The sequence below is a fragment of the Miscanthus floridulus genome, chromosome 19, assembly GCF_019320115.1.
Source record: "Miscanthus floridulus cultivar M001 chromosome 19, ASM1932011v1, whole genome shotgun sequence".
Classification (NCBI taxonomy): Eukaryota; Viridiplantae; Streptophyta; class Magnoliopsida; order Poales; family Poaceae; genus Miscanthus; species Miscanthus floridulus.
The window spans coordinates 6,008,682-6,017,314 of record NC_089598.1 but is presented as its reverse complement, the minus strand read 5'-3'; the positions used below and the strand labels follow the sequence as shown (position 1 = coordinate 6,017,314).

The following is an 8,633-nucleotide window of genomic DNA, read 5'->3' as shown; positions in this document are numbered from 1 at the left end:
GAAACAGGCATTCAAGAGAAGTTTGGTTATTGATAATTTTACTAGGGAGACGATTAATAAGATAGGTGGCAGTGATGAAAGCTTCATCCCAAAAGTTTAAGGGCATAGAAGCATGGGCTAAAAGCGAGAGACCTACTTCAACAATATGGCGATGTTTGCGTTCAGCGGAGCCATTTTGTTGATGTGCATAAGGGCATGAGACATGATGCGAGATGCCAATGCGCTAAAAGAAGGCATTCAACTTTTGATATTCCCCTCCCCAGTCAGTTTGCATAGCGAGAATTTTTCTATCAAATTGGCGTTCAACCATAGCTTGGAATTTATGAAATTTTTGAAAAACTTCAGATTTACGATGAAGCAAATAAATCTATGTAAACTTGCTGAAATCATCAATGAAGCTAACGTAATAACTGTTTTTGCCAACAGAAGTGGGCCCAGGACTCCATACATCAGAAAACATAAGTTCTAAGGGACTCAATGAGATACTCGTGGATCTAGAATAGGGTAGCTGATGACTTTTGCCCTTTTGGCAAGCATCGCAAACAATTTCTTTATTCAAATTGGCAACAAAGGGAATACTATTTTTGCTAAGGACTTGCTGAACGACTACAAAAGAAGGGTGGCCGAGACGACTATGCCACCTGGACAAAGGAGACTTGACAGCACCAAACACCCCTTTATTCGATGACGGCCTAGACTTCAACGGGTAGAGGCCGCCTTCACATTCCCCTCTAAGGATGGTTTTCTTCGTCGCCTGGTCCTTAATCAAAAAATAGTTGGGATGATATTCAATAAAAGCATGGTTATCGGATGTAAGACGATGAACAGATGCAAGGCTTTTGTTAGCTTCAGGAACATAAAGAACATTGTTTAGGACAAGATTTTGATTTGGGGTACGAACAAAACTTCGACCAATTTGATTGATTCTCATACCTACGCCATTAGCAGCATGAACCTTGTCGTTTCCATGGTACTTGTCCCTCACAGTGAGCTTCTCCAGATCTCCCGTGATGTGGTTGGTAGCACCAGTGTCGGTGTACCAGTTGGTGTCGATCCCATATGACGCAGAGGAGGCAGATCGAGATTGCTCTGGTGGGCCGGTGAAGGAAGCGTCAAAACGCTTGAAGCAGCGGAGTCTGGTGTGGCCCTCCTTGCCGTAGAGCTGGCAGATGGGTTTATCGCTGTTGTAGTTCTGCCGGGGGCACCCGCTGTTGTTGTTGTTGCCACGGTTGTGGCCACGTCCGCGTCCTCGGCCACCACCGCCGTGGTTGAAACCGCCACGGCCTCCATGTGTAGCCGTGTTAGTAGATGAACCGGATCCACCGTGCAGGAGATCCATCCGCTGTTCCCAGCTCACTAGCTGGGTGTAGAGCTCACCCAAAGATAGAGGCTCCGTGCGCGCCACGACAATCGAGACAATCAGATTAAAATCCATGTCAAGTCTGGCTAGTACATAGGAGATGATCTCTTCATCTTCAAGATGTTTGTCGGCGGCCGCCATGTCGTCAGCAAGAGATTTCATCTTGTTAAAGTAGTTGGTGATTGTAGACGAGCCCTTCTGCACTGTGGCCAACGCCATGCGCATGTTGATGATATGGCCCCAAGACTGGGAAGCCGTCATCTCTGAGATCACTTTCCAGATCTCGGCTGATGTGGCGCAATTGGAGACTTGCACCTAGATCTCCTTGGAGATATTGGAGAGCAGATAGTTAACGATCTGCTGGTCCTTCGCAACCCAAGTTTCATACTTAGGGTTGGGGATGAGCTCAGTCGGCTTGTCGACCGCCTTGGGGATCTGCTTCGCCGGCACCACAATGTCGGGCTCGAGATAGTGCGCTATCTATGCAACCCGAAGAGCAGACAACACCTAGGCACTCCATAGGAGAAATTCCCTTTGCCCAGCTTCTTGGTGATGGGACAACCGATCAGAGAGAACGATTGTTGAAGCACGGAAGAGGAAGCCATCGAGAATATTGTGAACTAACCTAGCTCTGATTACCATGTGAAAATGGTTGGAACGTGATGCCCTCTCAGGCTCACGGCTTCGTGTTAATATAGCCAGGAAGAGCCCCTGGCGTGGCGGTACAACTTGTACAACAAGAAAAAGCTAACTACTTTGGTAACTCTAGATTACATCACAAGATTACATCAATCAGGAGATACCTATCCTATCTAACCGAAGTCGTGATACTTTCCTTCACCCGCAATCCAAGCCTGAGCGCACAACCAATCTTCAGGAGATATCAATCAACCATCAATCAACCAGATATTGCGGTCATGTGATCCTATTGGATATTCTTAACACGAGCATGCACCTCCATGGGTGTGGTCTCTGCAGGCTGCTATGCGACGATGCGACGTCTGACAGGGTGCTAGGACCCGCCGGTCCTGAGGGATCCTACGTCGGGGAGCCCCGTCGGACGATGTCACTGTAGGAAGCAGACTGGTCTAGGGAGGAGTCGAAGTTGTTGTCGTAGTCGGAGTAGTCGGAGATCTCCACCCACCTGATGGTCTTGGGGCGGCCAGAGGTCTCGCCAGGGTAGAAGTGGATGGCGTGCGGGGAGAGGGAGGCGAGGCCTTTACCTTTGGAGGCTCCGCTGGAGGGCTGGGTGGCCGGTGGCTGATGGGCTAGGGTTGGGGTGGGGGGCTAGGTGGCCAGCGGCGCCGGGTCGGCGGCCGACGGGCTAGGTTGGGCTTGGGGGGAAGAGGAAGTGGAAGCAGAAACGGGGACCCAAAACCCAATTCCTCGTGGGGAATTCCCCTATTAGGGGCTGGGTTTGGGGCCAAATTCATCCCCACGGGGATCTAAACAGGGCCAAATCCATCCCCGTCGGATCTGGTGGGGCCAGGGATTAGGGAGCCATCCCCGTACTGCTCCGTGCGGAGACCCATTTAGCACTTCTCATCTATGTGCATCCGACCATCCATCTTCTGTAGATCCCGATCTGTATGTCCATTCCCTCCAGCAACCCTAAGGGCTCGTTCAGTTAGTAGTGAATCCTACCCTGGATTCATTCCTTCCTGGATTGGTTGTCAAATTTATATAAGTTTTGAGCAGGTGGAAATAAATCCTGGTGCATTCCTGATCAACCGAACGGACCCTAAAAGAGTTTCAATCGCACCCGTCTCCCGAGCGAGTCCCACCCGAGTGGCGCTATCCCTTCGTGTTTCTGCACGAGGCGCGACCGCACTAGACTCTAGAGTGCTCATTCCCCTCCCGTCTCCGGTACCCCACTCGAGTGCTCGAGCGACGCCGGTGACGCCTGTGGCGAGCACGCCCTCCACCCGAGCGACCAAGCACGCGCCTTGCCCTTCCGTCTCCATTCTCGAACTCGAGTCTGTCGGCTACCTACAGATGTAGATCTTCATCCTGGAGCCCGCCCGAGCACTCAAGTTTGCAGATGCTGATGCTTTGTTCTAGCGCCAACCTCTCATGGATTCATCTGGCTTCGAGGTAGGTGAGCAAATGTAGATGTAGGTAGTAGCTGTGAGCACACCCCTTCTTCATTTTTTCTCTGTCTACGTCAGGGCCAGGGACCCCATCAGGTTTAAATACCCGCGCGTCCCCACGACATTAAACGAGGACGGGGAGGAATCCTCCCCCGCGACGTTAAATGAGGACAGGGATGGGGAAATCTTAGCCCCACGGGGACAGGGATGGGGAGGCGTTCCCCGACAGGGAATTCCCCGTTACCATCTTTAAACAACTACAACAACAACATGAGTGTTGTTATGGTGGTCAACAATGCGGTAGCCACAACGACTACTGCTGATGCTGATGGGGTGATGACTGACGATCGTAGAGGGGGACACCCTGCTCCATGTGGTTGCCTCATGCGGCGATGAAGACGGCTTCCTCCACTGTGCCAGGATGATCCGCCGGTGGATCCACCCGCCCGCAGCTCCGCCGACGGATCCGCCCGCTCGCTTCTCCGCCTATCGCCGGAGCTCCTCCTCACCTGGAGCTCCTCCCCCTCTCATCCGCTCGTAGCCGTAGCTCCACCGGCGGATCCGCCCGCCCGCAGCTCCGCCAACGGATCCGCCCGCTCGCTTCTTCGCCTACCGCCGGAGCTCCTCCTCGCCTGGAGCTCCTCCCCCTCTCATCCGCTCGCAGCCGTAGCTCCGCCGGCGGATCCGCCCACCCGCAGCTCCGCCGACGGATCCGCCCGCTCGCTTCTCCGCCTACAGCCGGAGCTCCTCCTCGCCTGGAGCTCCTCCCCCTCTGATCCGCCCGTAGCCACAGCTCCGCCGACGGATTCGCCCTCCCGTAGCTCCGCCGGCCACCGGATCTCCTCCTCGCCTAGAGGTCCTAACCCCTCGCCAAGAGCTCCTCCCCCTCTCGGAGCCCGTAGCCGTAGCGTCTCCCCCACGAAGAAGGACCTAGATGTAAATAGAAACTTTTATTTGGGTCTATTTGTAAGGCTATAGACTCACAGGAATAGTAGTAAACAGTGCTACATAGTTTGAGAAAAGTCAAGGTTTCTAGTGCAAAATATCCATCCCAAAATAATCGAGCCAGCCAAACGCTCGGCTTAGATTTTACGTATCACGACTTATCAAATAATCCTGCTTAGCTTATAAGCAAGACTTAGATGAGCTGAACCAAACAGGGCCATTGAAAGCAGTTGATTTTAAAAAAAACATGAAAAAAGACTTGCCAGCTTCATTAAGATGCATCATCGTCGGTGTCGTCGTCGTCATTACAACTGTGATATATAAACGCCACCAAAAGTTACATGGAAAATACTAATGCATAACTTATTCATATCAAGTTGAATGTACAGGAACTGTATATCAAAATTGTAGGTCTCAACATATCTACATCTTTGTAGTTGATATATATTTTATTTAAAATTGTTTTGAGTCCCATTTTTTTGTTTTAAGTTATTAGATTTCGAAATTAAAAATTTAGAAGTTTCAAACATCCTCAGATGTTATCATAGTCTATACCAAAGTTATAGTTATTATTACAATCTATAACTTTGTAGTTGGTAAGTTTTTTATTAAAAGTTCTTTTAGAGTCCAAAATATGTGTTTTAAGTTCTCAGATTTTAAAATTCAAAAATTAAAATTTCCAAACAACCTTGACTATTCACATGGTTAATACCAAGTTAAAGTTGTAGTGGTCAACCCGTTCTATAAGTTTGTAGTTGATAAATTTCTTATCTGAAGTTGTTCAGAGTCTTAAATGTTTGTTTTAAGTTCTTATATTTTTTATATTCAATTTTTTTAAACAATCTCAATGGAGACATGTTCTATACAAAAGTTGTGCTTGACAAGATTTAAAAAAATTTATGCAATAGTTTTTATGAATATTGATTTTTGTACCTACTAATTGCTGAAAACACATAATAAAAGCTTCTTTTTCTTAGCTTGTTTGATACCATGGTCCATGAAAGCATACTGCAAGATATACAAGCCTTCCTCTAAGAAATGGTGGCGCCATCCTATTAATTTAACCTTCCTCTTGTTTCACCAAAACAATAGAAAAAATTAACCCTCGTTAGCCCTTGACATTGGTATATAGACTATGTTATACAACGTCGACGCCCACAACATGCACGTACACTCACCCCTGTGAACACACGTACGCTAATCCTATCCCTATGAGCACCTCCGAAGGACTGAGCCGGTAGATCTCGAGATTCATGAAATCACCACAGGCGCCTCGCTGTCGACGGAGACGTCGCCTACCACTGAAAGCATAGCGCCCAGGTTCCACCACAAGGAACCCAACCAGTTGGCGGAAGCAATATTATCTCTGGTGCTATTATTCCTACTTCTGACGTGATCGAATTGTATTTTTACCCAATTTAGAAAGCTGCATCTGTTGATAAATTTTTATACAATGATGGTCAAGAGTAATAGCTAACATATCCAGTACATTGAAAAAAAAGACTCAGAATAATGGAACTTAGGCTTTTCGTTTTTGGAGTATGCATCGAATTGATAATTAACATTAATTAATAATTTCTACATTGACCCCCTGAACAAAAGACCCAACCCACACATGTACACCAAGTGATAGAAAGGCTAAAAATATAACAGGAACGACCTCTAAAGATGCCTCTAGAGGGGCTACCTTTCCTTGGAATTTTTTTTTTTGGGACGGGTGGTCTTATTAACCGTCTTTGAAAATAGCCTCCATCTTGTAGTGATGATATATAAGTCTGTACTATTTGTCTTTAAAAATTGATCTGCAGAGGTGTTTGAAACAACGGTACCACAAAGCGCTCGGACGTCCGGCCCCAGGCCCGCGACTAGACGCACCTCCCGCGCTCCCGTCACACATCGATCCCATCGCTCCACCCCATTCCCAACCAGTGTCAGCGTTCGAAACCGTGGCCCACGCCCATCCCAAGCCCCCGCACGGTAAAAACTGCGCCCCCGCGCCATCCAGCGTCCGCGCGGTGGAACGCGCACCACGCCCGCACGCCGGAACCGAGACTCGAGCCCACCTGCCTCGCCTACAGATGCACGCTGCGGAGGCGTCTGTAGACCTTAGGCTTCGGCACGTGAACCACGGCGGTGCACCGGCAGCAGCAAGCGGATGACGGCATGGAACACCCGATCTACTTTTAAAACATCTAGGTGAAACATTTGCAACATAAATCTGAAACTAGATGAAACATGAGTATGTAGCCATTGCAACATGTGCAACACCACGATCTACTTTTGAAACATTTAGATAAAACATTTGCAACATAAATATGAAACCAGATGAGGAAGATGGCCGAATAGCTAATTTCTTTTGGGCAGATGGTCAATCTATTATGGACTATGCATGATTTGGTGATGATGTATCCTTTGACACCACGTTTCAAACTAATAAGCTTGAAATGCCATTTGCTCCAATCCTTGGAATCAACCATCACAAGCAAACGACAATTTTTAGGGCTGCACTGCTATTTAACGAGACTATTGATTTATTTGTTTGGTTCTTTGAGACCTTCCTAATAGCAATGTTAGGAAAACACCCAAACACAATTTTCATTGATCAAGATGCGGTCATGGCAGGAGCAATTGCATATGTATTCCGAAATACACTAGTACAGAAATAATTTTTAGAGGCGCCTCCCTTTTCTAACCGAAGCGGTTGTCTAGCACGCCGTCAATAACCATTGAGAGAGGCATTGTAGCTATACAACCGCTGCTAGAAATCAATTTTCAGAGACGGTTTCATAAGAACCGCCTCTGAAAATGCTATTTTCAAGGATGGTTACTTATGTTAACCGTCTCTGAAAATTAGTGATTTTTAGAGGCAGTTCTCTTAAGACAACCGCCTTTGAAAATCGATTTTCAGATGCGCTTGACTAAGTCAACTGTCCTTAAAAATAGCTGCAACATAAATAAATTCATATCTTTTTTAAATGAAGCCGGATGAAGACAAGCTTTATATTAAAATTATAGAGCTCGATGAGATCTAAACTTTGTAGTTGATAAAATTTTTGTTTGATATCATTTATGGTTCCAAATATATAAATTAAGTCTCAGATTTTGAATTTCAAATTTTTGAATTTTTCAAATGACCTTGGATGGAGAAATGTTCTATATCAAAGTTGTAGTGCTCCATGAGATCTAACACTTTGTAGTTTAAAGTTTTCTCATTTAAGATTGTTTATGAGTTAAAATATTGATTACAAGATTCATACATATCAGTTCAAATGGACAGCATTGTAGATCTAGACACAAGTGATTGTATGGTGCGGTGGTAACGGAGGGATCACATGAGGGAGAGGTTGTGGGTTCAAATCCTGGGAGTCGACACTTATTCAAAACAAGTGAAAAACAAATCATGTGAGTTGTGGCCGGGGATCCATTAGAAATATTTGTTTCTTATTTTTATTAGACTCTAAATGATTTTTTAAAAAAATTAAAAATTATTTTTAGCAAGTCAACCGCCTCTGAAAATCGATCTTTATAGGCGGTTCTTTTTCTTATTTTTATTAGACTCTAAATGATTTTTTTTTAAAAAATTGAAAATTATTTTTAGCGACGATTGACTTAAGTCAACCATCTCTAAAAATTGATTTTCAGAGGCGGTTTTTTTCTTATTTTTATTAGACTCTAAATGATTTTTTTTTAAATTTGAAAATTATTTTTAGCGACGGTTGACTTAAGTCAACTGCCTCTGAAAATCGATTTTTATAGGCGGTTGTCTTAAGAGAACCGCATCTGAAAATCGATTTTGAGTTTAAAACCGCCTCTGAAAATCACTTATTTTTACCATCGGCATAGTAGCGGTTTTAAAACCGTCTCTAAAGATCACTTTTGACCGTCTTTAAAAATATTTTCTGTACTAGTGATACAAGCCATCGTCTATGTTTGTGGCACATCTACCTTAATGCTGCTAAACATTTGTAATTCAGAAGTTTCCTGAAAATTTTCTACCTGACTTTAACAGATATGTATATGAAGACAGATCAGAGGCTTTGTTCATAGAGAAATGGCAGGAATTGTTAAGCAAGTATAACCTTGAGAACAACCAATCAATGATGACAAACATATATGCTTTGAGGAAAAAGTGGGCTGCTGTATACTGTGACTCTTTTACAGCTGATATGACTTCAACTCAAAGGAGTGAAGGTATGAATAATGTCTTCAAGAAAAGATTTCGTCGAAAACTTGGACTT

General features: G+C 45.3%; 1 non-coding gene across 1 annotated transcript; it reads right to left on the bottom strand.

Annotated features, from left to right (window-relative positions):
- Positions 1-1,346: 1,346 nt before the first annotated feature.
- Positions 1,347-1,483, bottom strand: LOC136530148 (small nucleolar RNA Z247). The gene has a single exon (XR_010777642.1). It is a non-coding gene; the product is annotated as a small nucleolar RNA Z247 (small nucleolar RNA).
- Positions 1,484-8,633: the final 7,150 nt, after the last annotated feature.